Source organism: Suncus etruscus, chromosome 14 (assembly GCF_024139225.1).
Source record: "Suncus etruscus isolate mSunEtr1 chromosome 14, mSunEtr1.pri.cur, whole genome shotgun sequence".
Taxonomy (NCBI): Eukaryota; Metazoa; Chordata; class Mammalia; order Eulipotyphla; family Soricidae; genus Suncus; species Suncus etruscus.
This window is the reverse complement of record NC_064861.1, coordinates 496,730-515,712: the sequence shown is the minus strand read 5'-3', so window position 1 is coordinate 515,712 and position 18,983 is coordinate 496,730. Positions and strand designations below refer to the sequence as shown.

General features: G+C 38.2%; 1 protein-coding gene across 2 annotated transcripts in view; it reads right to left on the bottom strand.

Annotated features, from left to right (window-relative positions):
* The window catches only part of JAKMIP2 (janus kinase and microtubule interacting protein 2), a 230,115-nt gene that overhangs the window by 210,849 nt on the left and 283 nt on the right, over nucleotides 1-18,983 (bottom strand). The window lies entirely within an intron of this gene.

Here is an 18,983-nt window from a genome sequence, read left to right as displayed (position 1 = left end):
AAAAGAAAAACCTCATGCCAATTTAAAATAATTTAAAAACAGTTCCAAGTTTATATTTTATTAATACACATAATTAATATGACATCTTAATAGTTGTTTAAACACAAAATCATCACATAGTTTATTTCAAGACTGAGATTATTCTGCCCCTATTTTCTTATTGAGGTAACTGGTTATGTGGGCGTGGCTATATAAATTTCAGCACATTGCTGCCATCTTAGTAATTTAAAGTCAATTTAATCAGAATTAGGTTTCATAGAAGAGACACAAGGACACAAAAAAATGAAACAATATATTTGTTCATAAATTGAAAAGATTAACATTGTTAAAATGGCTATCTTTCCCAAAGCATTGTACAGATTTAATGCAATCCCTATGAGAATACCCATGACATTTTTCAAAAAAGTAGATCAGACCTTCCTGAAATATGTATATATAGAAAAACCATTTATGAATAGCAAAAGCAATCCTTGGAAAAAGAAGATGGGAGGAATAAATTTTCCAGGAACTCACAGGTTTATGATCAATTAATCTTTGATAAAGAATCAAAAAATAAAAAGTAGAGCAAGAAAAGCCTCTTCAAAAACTGGTGCTGGGAAAACAGGTCAATTACATGCCAAAACCTCTCATCAATACCATGCATGAAGGTCAAATCAAAATGGATAAAAAAAATACCTTGATATCAGACCTAAAACAATAAGATGCAGAGAGAAATACATAGGCAGAACATTCCATATATTAAAGCTAAAGACTTCTTTATACATGGCACATCATTAGCCAAGCAAGTGGACACAAAAATAAACAAAAGGGATTACATTAAACTGAGAAGCTTCTGCACCTCAATGGAAAAAATGACTAGGACACAAAGATTACCCACAGAATGGAAGATACTATTCACCCAATATCTACCTGATAAGGCATTATATCTAAAACATACTGGTAGAACTTAGCAAGAAAAAGACATTTAACCTCATTCAAAAGTAGAAAAAAATGAATGATATTTCCTCAAAGAAGACATGAAAAAATTCTCCATATCACTAATCATCAGAAAGATTCAAATCAAAACAAGATATGATTTCATACCACAGAGACTGGCATACTTCACAAAGTACAAGAACAAGCAGTGCTGGCACAGATGCAAGAGTAAGAAATTCTCATTCACTGTTGGTAGGAATGCAGACTGGTTCAGCCTTTTTGGAAAGCAACATAGCTATTCCTTGAAAAAAAAAAAAAACCCTAAAAGTTGAGCTCCCATAAGATCCAACAATAACATTCCTATAGATATACCTTAGAAACCCAAAACGTTCATGCAGAAAAGCCCTCTGCACTCCTATGTTCATTACAACACTTTGGGAAGCAGGGAGCACTCAGAAATTTCTCCTGGTAGGCTTAGGGGGCCATATGAAATGCTGGGATTGAACCAACCAAATGAGTTGGTCCTGGGTCGGCAGCGTGCAAGGAAAATGCCTTACTTACTGTGCTATCTATCACTCTGACCTATCAACAATATCTACACTATCTATAATAGCCAGAATCTGGAAACAACTCAACTGCCCAAGAAGTCATGAGTGGCTAAAAAATTGTGGCACATCTACACAATGGAATATTATGCAGTCAGTAGGAAAAAATAAAGGCATGAAATTAGTTTCTACAAAAATGAATACAGGTTATTGTGCTAAGTGAAATGAGTCAGAAAAAGAGACATATACATTACATAATCTCACATATTTGTGGGATATTAAAAAAATAGTATGGTAATAATATCCAGAAACAAAAGAGATGAGGGTCAGAAGGACCAGTTGTAGTGGAAAGCTTGCCACAAATAGTGGAACAGTGAAGTAAAGGTAGAAAAGGGACCACTATGGCTTGATTGTTGAAACTGGACAAAAATGGGTTCTAAAAGAAGAAAGAGTGGTATGCATAATACATACTCCTTTATTAACAATAGCGCAAACCACAGTGTCAAAAATGAATAAAATGGAAGAGAGAAAAGGAGAATGAGCACAGAGAGTGTGTGTGAAATAAAATGCCTGCCTAGAGGCAGGCAGGGGGAGGTTGGGAGAGGGTGGGAGTGAAACTAGGGACACTGGTCCAGGAAACATGGAGGATGGAGTATGCTGTAAGAATGAAATCCACAGAAAGGCAGATCGTCGTCTGTGATGTCAGGATGGAGAAATCTGCCCCTGCTGAGTGATTACCAATTGCGAGAGACTGTGAGTGTAGCCTATGCATGTTTTCTACTATACTGTGTCCTGAACCTCTCCTGAGTGGGCCTAGAAGGGCCAAGCAAAATCGCTCTCCTCAAGGTGCCTGAATAGCATGGCTGCTCTGCTTCACTTCGCAGCTGTGCAATCTTTCTAACAAATGTACCCCACCATTTCACGCAGACAAAAATCACACAAGTATGACAATGGGAAAACCTCGCAGGCAAACACCATGCACAGAGAATGAAGATAATAGCTCTGATGACACACAAAAAAACCAACCAACTGAATAACTTCTCAGATAAAGAGTTTAGAATAGAAATATAGAGGATCCTCATGGAAATCAAAGAAAATATGCCTCTAGCTGAACAGAACACAAAGACAGAAATCAGAAAACTCCAATATGAAATAACATCTGAAAAACACAGTAGCTGAACTGAAAAACACAATGGACAGCTTCTCTAGCAGGGTAACAGCAGCCAAGTACAGAATCAGTGAACTGGAAGATCAAATGCAGAACATTTGATATGGAGATACAGCAGAAGAGACTGGAAAAGAACCTTAAGGCAAATGACCAGACAATGGAAAAAGTACTCAAGGAATGTGAACATGTGAAAATAGAAGTCTTTGATAAACTCAACAGAAACAATCTAACAATCATTCGAGTCCCAGAGGCTCAGGAAGGGGATCCACAGAAAGAATCAAAAGTCAAAAACATACATTCACAGAGAAAATCCCAAAACTAAGGACTGCGTGCAATCATACTGCATACCCGAAGAGTCCCAGCTAAAAGAGACTCAAAGAAAAACACCTCAAGAAACATCCTAGTCACAATGACAAATCCTACAGATAGAAATAGAATACTGAAAGCAGCAAGATCAAAGAGGGAAATTACATTCAAAGGAGCATCCAAAGATTTACAGCAGACATGTCACAAGAAACTCTCAAGGCCAGAAGACAGTAGTGGGAAATTGTGACAAGAATGAATGAAATGGAGGCTTAACTTAGAATACTGCACCCAGCTCGACTCACATTTAGGTTTGAAGGAAGGATACATAGCTTCACAGATAAGCAACTTCACCAGCCTTAAAGGAAAAACTGAAAGGTCTAGTTTAAAATAAGAGAGACCAACAAACACACCAAGCTTAAACACAAAGATGATATTACATCCTATGACAATCATCTCCATCAATGTCAATGGACTAAATGCACCAATTAAGAGACAAAGAGGGGTGAAATGGATCAAAAAGATGAACGCAACTTTCTGCTGCCTTCAAGAAACACAACTGAATAGTCAGAATAAACATAGACTCAAAATCAAAGGCTGGAGGAAAAATCATTCAAGCAAACAACACCATTAAAACAGCTGGGTGGCTATATTAACATCTGATGACACCAACTTTGGACACGGAAAAGTTGTAAGGAACAAACATGGACATTTCGTACTAATTATAGGATATGTGCAACAGGAAGAAATCAGACTACTAAACATATACGTACACAATGAGAGACCAGCAAATTCTCTAATTCAATTATTGACAAATTGAAAGAAGACATCAATAACAACACAATAATTGCAGGAGACCTCAACACTGCCTTAACAACACTTGATAGATCAATAACACTGAAACCCAACAAAAATATACTAGCCCTGAAAAGAGAAATGGAAGAAAGAGGACTATATATATATATATATATATATATATATATATATATATATATATATATATATATATATAAAACACTCAATCCCCAGAAACCTGAATATACCATTCTTCTCCAATGTACATGGGTCATTCTCCAGGATAGAAAATATGCTGGAACATAAAACATACCTCCACAACATCAAGAGGATATAAATTTTGCAGGCTACCTTTGCTGCCCACTACAAAGGGACACAGAAGAAATACTTTAACAACTGGAAATTAAATGGCCTGCTAATGAACAATCAGTGGGTCCGAAATGAAATCAAAGGGGAAATCAAAACTTTCCTGGAAATAAATGACAATGAAGACACAAACTATCAGAATCTATGGGACACAGAAAAAGCGGTACTGAGAAGAAATTGTATAGCTTTGTAAGCTCACATCAGGAAGGAAGAAGGGTCACAGATGAACAGCTTAATTACGCAGCTTATAAAATTAGAAATGAACAACAAAAGGAACCAAAAATAGGGAAACAGAAGGAAATAACAAAGCTGAGAGCAGAAATCAATGAAGTGGAAACACAAAAAAAAAAAATCAAAAGATCAATGAAAGTAAAGTTGGTTTTTGAAAAAATAAACAAGATTGAGAGACCATTGCCAAAACTCACAAAGAGAGAGAGAAACTTGACAACTCATTAGAAATGAAAAGAGGGAGATCGCTACAGATATTGTGCAGGGGTCCTCAAACTTTTTAAACAGGTGGCCAGTTCACTATCCCTCAGACCATTGGAGGGTCTGACTATAGTAAAAACAAAACTTATGAACGAATTCTTATGTACACTGCATATATCTTATTTTGCAATGAAGAAACAAAACAGATACAAATACAATATGTGGCCTGCGGGCCATAGTTTGAGGACCACTATTAGAGATTCAAAGGGTAATCAGAGACTACTTTGAGTAACTCTAAATAAATACGAGTACCTGAAAGAAATGGATAAATTCTTGGACTTTTATAACCTTCCATGGCTGAGTAAGGATGATGTAGCATATCTAAACACCCCATCACTATTGAGGAAATTAAAACGGTAATCAAATGTCTGCCCAAAATGAAAAGCCCAGGCCCAGATGGATTTACTAATGAAGTCTTTCAAACTTTTCAAGAGGAACTACTACCAATCCTAGCCAGACTCTTTCATGAAATTGAAAAAACGGAAAGACTTCCAAACAGCCTTTTATGAAGCCAACATCACCTTAATACCAAAACCAGAGAGAAATGCTGCCAAAAAAGAAAATTACACACCAATATCCCTGATACAACAATCCTCAACAAAAACCTGGCAAACAGGATACAATCCCTCATCAAGAAGATCATTCACTATTATCAAGTAGGTTTCATCCCAGGAATACAAGGATGGCTTAACATTCGTAAATCTATCAACATAATATATAACATCAACAACGAGAAAAATAAAAATCACATGATCATATCAATAGACACAGAGAATGTATTTGTTAAGGTCCAATACCCATTCTTGATAAAAACTCTCAGCAAGATGGGATTGAAAGGAACATTTCTCAATATAGTCAAGGCAATCTACCACAAGCCAATGGCAAATATTATCCCCAATGGAGAAAAACTAAAAGCCTTTCCTCTAAATTCTGGTACAAGACAAGTCTGTCCACTCATCACTCCCCTTCAACATAGTACTAGAAGTACTTGCTATATCGATTAGGTAAGAAAAAGATATCAAGGGCATTCATATAGGAAGAAGTCAAGCTCTTACTGTTTGCAGATGACATGATACTCTACTTAGAAAACCCTAAACACTCTACCAAAAAGCTTCTAAAAACAATAGATTCATGTAGCAATGGGGCAGGCTACAAAATTAACAAACAGAAGTCAATCTCTTTTATATACACCAATAATGATAGGGAAGAGATGAACATTAAGAAAACCCTATTCACATTAATGCCACACAATTATGCCATACAAATGCCATACAAATATCTTGAAGTCAACTTGATCAAAGACATGAAGGACCTATACAAAGCAAACTATAAAACCCTGCTCCAAGAAATAAGAGAGGACACATGGAAACACATACTGTGCTCATGGATTGGCAGGATTAGCATCATTAAAATGGCAATACTCCCCAAAGCTTTATACAGATTTAATGCAATCCCTCACAGGGGTCTCAAACTCAATTTACCTGGGGGCCACAGGAGGCAAAGTCGGGGTGATCCTTGAGTGCAAAGTCAGTAGTAAGCCTTGAACATTGGGGGATGTGACCCAAACAACTAAAACAAAACAAAACAAAAAATATTCCTCTAAGGGCCAAACAAATTAAAGCAGAGATTAACAGATGGGAATATATTAAGCTGAGAAGCTTCTGCACGTCAAAGGAAATTAGTGCCCAGGATAGAAGAGCCACCCACTGAGTGGAGAAACTATTCACCCAATACCCATCAGATAAGGGGCTAATATCCAAATACAAGGCACTGACAGAACTTTACAAGAAAAAAAAAATCTAATCCCATAAAAAATGGGGAGAAGAAATGGACAATTTGATAAAAAAGAAATATAAATGGCCAAAAGGCACATGAAAAAAGCTCCACATCACTAATCATAAAGGAGATGCAAATCAAAATAACTATGAGGTACCATCTCAAACCACAGAGATTGGCATATATCACAAAGAATGTGAAAAAGCAGTGTTGGTGAAAATGCAGAAAGGAACTCTTATCCACTGCTGGTGGGAATGCCGTCTAGTCCAACCTTATGGAAATCAATATGGAGATTCCTCCAAAAACTGGAAATTGAGTTCCCATACACTCCAGCTATACCACTCCTAGGGATATACCCTAGGAACACAAAAATACAATACAAAAATCCCTTCATCATACCAATATTCATTGCAGCACTATTTACAATAGCCAGACTCTGGAAACAACCAAGATGCCCTTCAACAGATGAATGGCTAAAGAAACAGTGGTACATATACCCAATGGAATACTATGCAGCCATCAGGAGAGGTGAAGTCATGAAATTTTCCTATACATGGATGTTCATGGACTCTATTATGCTGAGTGAAATAAGTCAGAGGGAGAGAGAAAGGCACAGAATAGTCTCACTCATGTATGGGTTTTAAGAAAAACGAAAGACATTCTTGAAATAATTTTCAGAGACAAAAGAGAGGAGGGCTGGAAGTTCCAGCACACTACATGAAGCTTATCACAAAGAGTGATGAGTATAGTTATGGAAATAACTACATTGACAACTATCCTAACAATGAGAATGAATGAGGGAAGTAGAAAGCCTTTCTAGAGTACAGGTGGGGGTAGGGGTGGGGAGGGGGGCATGGAGGGAGATTTGAGACATTGGGGATGGGAATTTTCCACTGATGAAGGGGGTTGTTCTTCACATGACTCAAACCCAACCACAATCATGTTTGTAAATCAAGGTGTTTAAATAAATATATTAATTTTAAAAAAGGACTGAAATTCAATCACAATTTTGTAATCAATTTTCTTAAGTAAAGTAATAAAAAAATTAAAATAACAGACCAAATCCTATATTAAAGCAATTATCCAGCTTCATGAATCATAATTACTAAAAAGATATTGAACAAAACATGTCTTAAGTTCAACTCACCAAGTTTATAGTAAGCAAAGAAAAGGAAATGCAGAAAGGCTCAAATACTGGCAGGTGAGGTGTCCGTCCTTCACTGGGAACCACAATGATATACTTAGTTGACAAAAAAAAAAAAAAGATCAAAAAAGTTAGATTTCAGGGCTAGAGAGGTAGGACAGTGGCTAAGCTGCTTTTTTTGTGCTATGTCTGAGAATAGCATTCCTGGCATTACATATATTCCTCTGAGTAATGCCAGCAATGACCTGATGACACTGGATATAATTCCATGCTCTTCCTTCCCCAAAAGTATGTTTTGCTTGATATCTAATAGTAATATTTTAAATATATTTTCCTTCCTACCTAATTTTTTTATGTATGTATTTTGGGGTCCATCCAATACACTGCTCAGGAGGCTTAGGGATCACTCCTAGCAATCTCAGCCAACTAGGGAAATGTTTCAATTCAAGCAATTGAGGATGCAGTGTTGCTTCTGCCCTGGGGTGACAGTAATTTGACAAACCATTGTGGCAGTGCTAAAAACACTATAGTAATACATCCTTCAATGTTTAGGGAACAACATTGTGCTGGGAATCAAAATGGGTCAGTCACATGTAAGGCATGCATAATATTCCCTAGACTAGCTTGTCAGCCTCTACATTCATTTCTTTAATGTTCAGAATCACAATTATGTTGTATGATGAAAGGAAAATTGTATAGGACTGGAGCAATAGCAACTACTTGCCTTGTATGCGGCTGACCTGGGACCAACCCAGTTTCGATCCCCGGCATCCCATATGGTTGCCCAAGCCTGCCAGGAGCAATTTATTTATTTATTTTTTTATTAAAATCATTGTGATCTATAAAGCACTTCATACTTGAATTTCAGATACAGTGAGTCAGGGCCAGTCTCATCAGCAGTGTCGACCTCCCTCCACCAAAGAACCCAAAGTGAATCTTATAACACCACCCTTAGCCCCCGGCCTGTCAGTATAATAAGCCCCTTTATGTCTAGATTGTTTATGTTTAGATTTATGTTTAGATTGTTAAAATTTAGGTCTCTTGAGTCTATTGTCATTGAATTTGGCTTATTTAATTCTGTCCCTATTTTTTCTCCACCAAAGCATCTGAGACTGCTTGGCCCCTGAGCCAGAACTTAACTAGAAAAAAAATCATGAAACCCCACCAAAAAGTGGGGAGAAGTAATGAACAGACATTTCAAATGACTAAAAGACATATGAAAAATGCTCCACATCATTAATCATCAGGGAGATTCAAATCAAAACAACAATCAGATATCATCTCATACCACAAAGACTGGCACACATCACAAAACAAAACAAGAACAACCACTGCTGGTGTAGATATGGAGAGAAAAGAACTCTCATGCACTTTTGATAGTAATGTCATCTATCTAGTCCAACCTTTCTGGTAAACAATATAAATATTCCTCAAAAAAACTGGACATTGAGCTGCCATATGACCCAGCAATTCCACTCCTAGCGATATACCCTAGGACCACAAAAACATAATACTACAATGCCCTCTGAACTCCTATGTTCATAGCAGTACTGTTTATAACAGCCAAAATCTGGAAACAACCCAGGTAACCAACAACATATGAGTAGTTAAGGTAACTGTAGTACAACTATCTATACAATGGATTTCTACACAGCTATTAGGAAAAGTAAAGTCATGAAATTTGCCTAACATGGATGGACATGGAGACTATCCTGCTGAGTGAAATGAGTCAGAGCGAGAGATACAGAATACTCTCTTTCACCTCTGAGATTTAAGAAAAATAAGACAGCATGGTAATAATAGCTAGAGAAAATAGAGATGAGGGCTGGAAAGACCAGCTCATGATAGGAAGCTCACCACAAACTGTGGTGAGTGCAGTTAGAAAACTAACTGCACCAACAACTACTGTGACAGTAATAGTGAGAGAGAGAGAGAGAGAGAGAGAGAGAGAGAGAGAGAGAGAGAGAGAGAGAGAGAGAGAGAGAGAGAAATAGAATAAATGTCTCAAAGACAGGCAGGGTTTTTTGGAAGGGAAATACTGGTGGTGGAAAAGTTATAATGATGAGGGGCAGTGTACATTCAATGAAAAAAACCTAACTACAAACATTTTTGTAATCATAATGCTTAAAGAAATTATTATTACTTTAAAAATTAAAATAAATAAATAAGGGAGAGAAAGTGAAAATGTGCTAGATAGGGGTCATAACACCAAATTTTCAAGTGCCAGTTAAAGACAAGCAAAAAAAAAAAAATGAAGGAGGGGAGTACATATGGAAGTGACTAGGCACACGCTGTAGAACACAATATGCACTGGACATGTTTGCCATTAAAAAATGTGCTCTAGTCAATGTCAAAATTTCTCATTTTCAAGAGAATTAGATACTTTTTAAAATATGAGCATGATAAATTGTATATATATTTACTGAACTACTCTGTTGGGAAGATGGTGTTACTGACAAGCTTTTCTTTTGAAAATAATTATTTGTGATCAAAGTGAATTACAAGTCTTTAACAGTAATATTTAAGATACATAGTGACAATAAATTAAGAGTCTTTTTTTTTTTTTTGGTTTTTGGGCCACATCCGGCGGTGCTCATGGGTTACTCCTGGCTGTCTGCTCAGAAATAGCTCCTGGCAGGCACAGGGGACCATATGGGACGCCGGGATTCGAACCAACCACCTTTGGTGCTGGATCGGCTGCTTGCAAGGCAAATGCTGCTGTGCTATCTCTCCATGCCCAAAAAAAAATTTTTTTTTTGGGCCACACCTGGTGGTGCTCAGAAATAGCTCCTGGCAGGCACAGGGGACCATATGGGACACCGGGATTCGAACCAACCACCTTTGGTCCTGGATCAGCTGCTTGCAAGGCAAACGCCACTGTGCTATCTCTCCAGGCCCGAATTAGAATCTTTTTAACACATGTTTACAACTATTTCCCTGATTTGGGTCCATCCCACCACAATTTATAGCCTCTGGGCTATAAAATTACTTCAAGTTCAGCCCTAAAACTCATTTATTGTATGGTTTTTACTAAGAAACATCTAATCACAGAGCTTCATATCTTCTCCAGATACACTTGTTTGAAGAATGTCATGGATTTATTTAGAGGGATCACATAAAATCTGTACAAAGCTTTGGGGAGTATTGCCATTTTAATAATGTTAATTCTGACAATCCATGAGCAGGGTATGTGTTTCCATTTCTATGTGTCCTCTCTGATTTCTTGGAGCAGGGTTTTATAGTTTTCTTTGAATAGGTCCTTCATGTCTTTGGTCAAGTTGACTCTAAGATATTTGAGTTTGTGTGGCACTAATGTGAATGGGATTGCATTCTTTTTTTTTTTGGTTTTGGGCCACACCCGGTGGTGCTCAGGGGTTACTCCTGGCTGTCTGCTCAGAAATAGCTCCTGGCAGGCACGGGGCACCATATGGGACACCGGGATTCGAACCAACCACCTTTGGTCCTGGATCAGCTGCTTGCAAGGCAAACGCTGCTGTGCTATCTCTCCGGGCCCGGGACTGCATTCTTAACGTCCATCTCTTCCCTATCATATAAAAAGGCCATTGATTTCTGTGTGTTAATTTTGTAACCTGTCACATTGCTACATGAATCTATTGTTGTACAATCTGTAAGATGGACATAAGAGATAAAAATAGATATCCAGAGAACTTAGCACTTTTTTTAAACTTAGCAAATGTCTCTTCCTTTCAAACTTGATACTTTCAGCATTTATCTGATATTCTTATTAATAAAAAAAATATAAGACTACTCTCTACTTGTTGAAATAAATTTCTGTTGTTGAACTATAAAGAAAATGTCAACTTGTGGCCAGAGATAGTACACTTGTCTTGCACAGGGTTGACCTGGTTGGAATGCTGGCATCATATATTGTCTCTTGAGCTCCACAAAGAATGAGTGGTCCCTGAGCAGAGAACCAAACCTGAGTGCTACCAGAGCTAGGTGAGGTCTAATAATCCCCCACAAACACACAAAAAAGGAAAATCTGATATTATGGAGAGTCTCAATTCTTAAAACAAATAGAAATTAATTGGTATCAAGCTTCCAAAAATTTCCATATTCACCCCAGAGAGCTTCACTGCAAAATGGATTTATCTCCTGAACTAAAGTCTTTTCCACTATCTCATCAAATACTTTTCCCTAATATTCTCAAAATTTTCAGTCTTGACAAAACCTTTAGACTTAATTTCAAAAACTTATAGGGTGAAAGGCAATAAAATGTGAAATCATAGAGACACATACCTTGCTCATGGATTGGGAGGATTAACATCATTAAAATGGCAATAGTTCACAAAGCACTGTAAGGATTTAATGCAATTCCCCTAAGGGTACCCATGACATTCTTCAAAGAAATGGATCTAACACTCCTGAAATTCATTTGGAACAATAAACACCTACTAATAGCAAAAGCGACCCTAAGGAAAAAGAAGATGGTAGGCATCACTTTCCTCAACATCAAATTGTACTACACTACAAAGCAATAGTCACTAAAACAGCATTCTATTGGAATAAAGACAGACCCTCAGATCAATGGAATAGACTTGAATATTCAGAGAATGTTCGCCACACACAATCAATTTTTTGGTCACACCTGGTGACGCTCCGGGATTACTCCTAGCTATGTGCTCAGAAATCATTCTTGGCTTGGGGGGAGGAACTGAACCACGGTCCTTCCTAGGTCCTTCCTCGGTTAGCGTGTGCAAGGCAGATGCACTACTGCTCGCGCCACCACTCTGGCCCTAAAGAAGGTGATTTTAATACTCAACATGAGATGTAGTGGCAGGTCAATGTAACATTGTGTGTTTCTTGAAAATAATGCCTGATTTACAGAGGCTGTAAATCAAGCAGGACCAACATGTATCATGATAAGTACTTAAAAACAAAACTGTAATACGACCCCCAAATGGGTCCGAAACATCTTGAACTATCTGAACAGGTCTTCAAAAATTAAAAATTTAGTGAGTCTATTTCATTGACTCAGAAAGATGGACACTTTGTATAACTTACAGAAACTACAAAATAATGTTTTGAGTATGATTTCACTTATTATTTATACAATTGTGCATCTAAGTGTGTTTATATGTGCCTACAGAAAGCAATAGAAATACTTCAAAATACTAACAATAATTACATTTTTTAAAAAATTGTTTTGGTTTTGAACCATGTACAAAGGTAAAATCCAAATAAATTAAAGACCTAGATATCCGACCTGAAACCATAAAGTATATAAAACAACATGTAGGTCAAGCACTCCATGACTTGAGACTAAAGGTATCTTTAAAGAAGAAACAGTACTCTCCAAACAAGTGAAAGCAGAAATAAATAGATGGGACTATATTAAGCTGAGAAGCTTCTGCACCTCGAAGGAAATAGTGTCCAGATACAAGAGCCACCCACTGAGTGGGAGAAACTATTCACCCAATACCCATCAGATAAGGGGTTAATATCCAAAATATACAAGACACTGACAGAACTTTACAAGAAAAAAACAGCTAACCCCATCAAAAAATGGGGAGAAGAAATGAATAGAAACTTTGACAAAAAAGAAATACAAATGGCTAAAATGCACATGAAAAAATGCTCCACATCACTAATCATCAGGGAGATGCAAAGCAAAACAACTATGAGGTACCATCTCACACCACAGAGATTGGCACACGTCGGAAAGAATGAGAACAAGCAGTGCTGGCGGGGATGTGGAGAGAAAGGAACTCCTATTCACTGCTGGTGGGAATGCTGTCTGGTCCAACCTTTGTGGAAAGCGATATGGAGATTTCTCCAAAAGCTGGAAGTTGAGCTCCCATACGTTCCAGCTATACCACTCCTAGGGATATATCCTAGGATCACAAAAACACAATACAAAAAATTCCTTTCTCACACCTATATTCATTGCAGCATTGTTTCCAATAGCCAGACTCTGGAAACAGCCTAGATGGCCCTCAATAGATGTGAAATAAGTCAGAGGGAGAGAGATAAACACAGAATGGTCTCCCTCATCTATGGGTTTTGAGGGAAAAAAAAAAAAGAGGAGGACTGAAGGGTCCAGCTCCTGACATGAAGCTCATCACAGGGATCGTTTAGTGCAGTCATAGAAATAATTACACTGAGAACTATCAACACAAATACTTAAAAGATAAAATTTAGTTGTATGATAACAAGAATGCACAGGAAAGTTTTTGAACTGATATATTTTTGTTTATAATTTAATATGATTTTTATCTTTAACAACGTGTAGATAAAGATGCTTAGGACATAGATAGAAAGTACTGATAAATTGTTCAAGACCTTTTCAGTATCTAAATAATCTTAATCTAGGCAGAGGAAAAATAATATGTTTACCTTTCAACCTGTAAGTCATTTACAATAAAAATATGTGAGGCTGAAGAGACAGTACAGAAAGTAAAGCACTTTCCTTGTACCTGGCTGGCAGGTTGACCAGGGTGACCAGGGTTCAATGGTTGACCAGGATTCAATTTTCCCACCCTCTCACACCAAGCTCTGCTAAGAGTGATCTCTGAGTGCAGGTCAGAAATAAGCCCGGAGTGCTGCTCTATCAGATCTATGTAATGCATAAACCAAAAAAGGAAAAGTAAATATACATATATAGCATTCTTATGTTTTTGCCAGGCAATTGTTTTTATGATTTTCTGAGATATCAAATTTTCTGAAAAATAATTTTATGTGTACATTTTATTTTACAGATACCAAAGATCTACTTGGTAATTCAATATGGCCATAAAGCAAATGACAGCATCTAAATTCAAATGAAAATCAGCCTCACTTAATGCATGTTTACTAAATTTGGTATTTTACCATTCAAGTTAGCAGGATAAAATTCATTAATTTTTGTGCCATATCTGAACTCATGCGATTTGTTGAGGACCTAGTTTCCATTTGCAAAATATAGACCTCTCTGAGCCTATTTCCACTTACTGAAATAATCATCCTATACTAGCTTTACTGATCTAACAGAAAATTTTAGAATAAAAAATGAAAAATAGAGTATGAAATAATTTTGAGATACTTAAAATGTTATATATTTATAGACTGAATAATAACAGTACTAATTACCATGATATTGTTTCCGTTGTTAACTTTCATATATCTTATATTCCCCCAAGGAAATTCTATGTTGCTACTATATGCAAATTGTGCTGGTCATATGTGCTCTACAAATAATAGCTGACCAATTGATTAAGTCATCATCCTGGAAACATAGTTTCACATGAAAGAGTCAGAATATGTATACATATATACATATACATATATATATACATAAATATAAATCTATCTTATTTACTTCAGTAAAAAAATAAATTTTAGTTACTTATATTAAAACTTCTATGACAGACTTGGCTTCATTAAGGCTCAATTGCAATAAACAAACTGAATTTTTTTATGTCCAACACAAAAAACTTTTATTACTCTCTCATTGATTTCCAAATAATCCTGGTAGAGACTAGAAGTTTATACATAAAACTAAAATATGTTCTGAGTTCACCTGAAGAAAAAGGAACAATCTATCAAAATTGAGACATGAGGGCCAGAACAATAGTACAACAGGCAGGGTGTTTGCCTGGTACTCAGCCAATCCAGGTTCATTTCCCAGAATCCTATATGGTCCCGCGTGCACCACCAAAAGAAATTATTGCAAGCAGAGCCAATAGTAAGACCTGAGCACCAGGTATCGCTCAAAATAAAATGAGGTATTTGATTATTTAATGTTTTACTCCAATGCAAGCATTACTAGAGTTTAAATATTAGTCAAATATTAAATGCTAATATTACAAGAATAGCACTGTCAAGATATTGTCTGGGTAACATGTAAAATAATTTGTTAAGCAGCTCACTTAAGCACTAATTTATATATCTTTTAATTATATTTGTGAACAATGTGATGATTTGAATTATTTACTAGCAGACTCCATTAAATTTCATTTCAGTTTTCAGAACTAGCCACACAGAAATGCATATACAATAATTATTACACACCACACTCCTAAAGGTTATTGAGAAAGCACTCTTATGAAGAAGTCATACTACGTTTGCTCTTAGTATGCAAACAGGGTTACATATAAATTCTCTAGGCAAATGATTAGTTTATTTCCTTAAAAATACCCAATCTCTTGGCTGTTGTGTATTCTGTCTTTGCTTTTTCTTCTTCATTTTTTTCCCTTTTTTCCCCCTTTCTTCTTTTAAACTAATATTGACAGCTCCTAGATGGAGCCCTCCCAGCTTTTTTTCCCCAACAGAACCACAGAATTTGAATCATATTGTTCTGCTTTATATATTGGGGGGTGTAAAAAAAAGTGGTTGGTATCAGAAGCAAACAGTCACATGAACACTGAACGGAAATAAATAATGAACAGGCCTAAATAACACACCCAAAGTCAACGACAAAAGAATCAAGATCTACAAATTATATACAAAGGGGACCGGTTACACTAGCAGTCTGGGGGGGCCAAGGGGGAAGTATGGGATGCCTGCTGGGAACAGGGAGGTCAACACTGGTGGTGGGAATTGCCCTAATTTACTGTCACTCTTTACCTGAAATATAACTGTGAAAGACTTGTAATTCACATTGGTCTCAATAAAAATTATTTAAAAAATCCAATCTCTGTCATTTAGGAACCCACTACAAAATGGAGTCTGATTAGTGTAAACTTAAAATACATGATGTGAAATATCTAAATATACTCTTAAGTTGATACTTCACTCTTTAAAAAAAAATCAGAGAAATTCTTGGGAAGAAATCTAGTTCATCTCACATAAATGCACATCTGCTTCAAACTTTAGAAGATTTTTAGTTATTTTTTGAGGGGACCATACTTTGAGATGCTAAGGGCTTACTCCTGAATCTGCTTAGGTGGGGGTCACCCTTGGATGTTGCTCAGGAAAACCTGTGCAGTGCCTGGAATCCAACTGGGGTCAGCTACTTACATGACAATAACTCTAACCCATATATTATTTCAAGGGCCTTTGGGAGGTTTTGATGAAAGAAATACATAATGCCTTAAATGGCTACTACTCTGTACTTCTCAAATTTGCAAGAAAGTTTTATATTTCTCATCTTCATAGATCTAAAGGAAGTTTAAGCCATATTTTAGGCTTCCAAGATAGTAACAACAGTCTAATTTGTAAAACTCTCAGTTCTTTGTTTAAAAGTAAATGCTTGTCATCTCTCAGCTTTTTCTTCCCCAAATGAGATCATTTTTCTCTATTTTCATACTTTTTTCCGAGAAATTTTACTTGTCGTTCTTAAGAAGGGTTCCTTTCCAACGAAATCTCAGCAAAGGTCTATTGTGGCAAGCTGTGGTTCAAAAATAAACCTGTGTTCTCACCAGTATCTAAAACAAGCTGTTTCTATGCCCATGGCGGAAAATGATTTTGTACTGCTCAAACCATGCCAACTTCACAATGTAACCTCAAAACAAAGGAAACTAAACAATATCCTAGCATACCTGTCTTCATCACACATCGTATGACCAATCCCAATGTTTTTTCAAGCTTACTGTATATTACCTGAAATTTTAATTCTATGAAGATAGCACACACAATTTGGATGCAGGGTGTTAGAAGTACTTTGATATGACATACCAACCAGTGCCATAGCAACGCAGTGCCTTTACTTGTTCTACTTTATGTAGTTGTTGTAATTACAAGTATAGGAAAATAGTTAAATCTAAAATTTATGTAATATATAGCACGCCATTCGCATGTTCCCTTGCTGAAGAGCTTTCCCATTTCTAAGCCAAACAGAAGATTTGTTTTAAGATGTATTAAACTATATACTGTATTCAGTACGTGTCCAGTTTAAATGAAGTCATGCATTACAATTTAATAAGATGGAAACAAATACGAATTTACCTCACACTGTACAAATAAATGACTGCACACACAATGATGATGTTAGAAAAGAAATTAATTCATAAAACTAGTCCATATGCCGAATCCAAGAGCAGGAACACTTTTTATCTTCAAGGATTTTTCTGGCTTTCATTCAATGGAATCCATTATCCTGGGTGGTAATGGAGCTGTGTGCTACTCTTCTCACGAATCTTTAGTCTCCTGAGCTACCTTAAAGCCTTGACAGAATAAAAGGTCCGCAGACGCCAGTCAGCATTTGTCAACTATAACAGCCCTCTCATTTAGACCGCAAACTGAACATTCTCATGTCAAGCTTTGCTCACTCTAGTTTGCTTTCAATGTAAATGTTGCTCATTTTTAAGTGAATATCGTACCTGGGAAATCCAGATTCTGAAAGCATCTCTCTTGCCTACTTCAGCACCTCAAAAAGCAAACCCACACTACAACATTCGATCATTGTAAAATGGTGCCTGGTTACTGATGGACAGAGCAGCCAGTAGCAGAACTATGGAATCAAAGGAGTGCGGTTCACCTTCTAGCTCGTCTGAGCTTCCTGGGACTTCCAAACCCAGGAAAGGGCTAAGGCGGAATCTGATCCTCTTCGACATCCACTGGGTAAGCTCTCTGTTGAAGCCCCGATCCACCAAGCCACCTTCCTTTCTCCATCGCTCCTAGGGAGAGCTGCCAACCCGCCCAGGGTCCCACCCGCCGAGTGAAATAAAGGCAAGGGCTACGGATCCCCGGCTGTCTAGTGCCCAGGCTCCCGAAATGCTGGGCAGCCGTCCCGCTTGGGCACAATGAAGCGAAGGGCCGCAGAAGTCTCCCATGGATCCCGGCGAAGCCCACGAAGAAGACACAACACCAAGTGGAAGCACGGCGTCGAGATTCGCGATTGCCACCGAGCAGCAGACAAGCAAGGGCATTCATGGCTCCATCATGAAAGTGATGGCGGAGCGCATTCTGCGTGTCCCTATGTCCTCCCTCTCCCCCTCTCTCCCTCTCCCTCTCTCCCTCTCTCCCTCTCTCCCTCTCTCCCTCTCCCTCTCCCTCTCTCCCTCTCCCTCTCCCTCTCCTCCCTCTCCCTCTCCCTCTCTCTCTCTCTCTCTCTCTCTCTCTCTCTCTCTCTCTCTCTCTCTCTCTCTCTCTCTCTCTCTCTCTCTCTCTCTCTCTCTCTCCTCTCTCTGTCTCTCTCTCCCCCCCATCTCTCTCCCCTCTCTGTCTCCTCTCTCTCCCCTTTTTCTCCCCTGTCTCCCCACCCCCTCTCTCTCCCCTCACTCTCTCTCCGCTCTCTCCCCTCTGTCTCCGGTCTTCCTTTCTCTCCCTCCCTCCCTCCCTCCCTCTCTCCGGGGGAGGGAGATCTGCACGTCCGCGCACAGCGGAACGGAGGGCTGAACACGCAACTAGGTCTCCTTCCTGCCGGTGGTTTGGTTTCTGAGCCAGCGGCGAGCCTCAGCGGCGGCGGGCTCCGTTCCGGGGCGCCTGTTCTCGGCCGCGGCCAGGCCTGGGCGGCGGGGCCGGGCGCTAGCGGAGCCCCGAGGCGCCTCGGCCCGGTGGCGGCCGCCTTTCGCGGGCCCGCGGGCCCTTCCCGGGCCGGCCT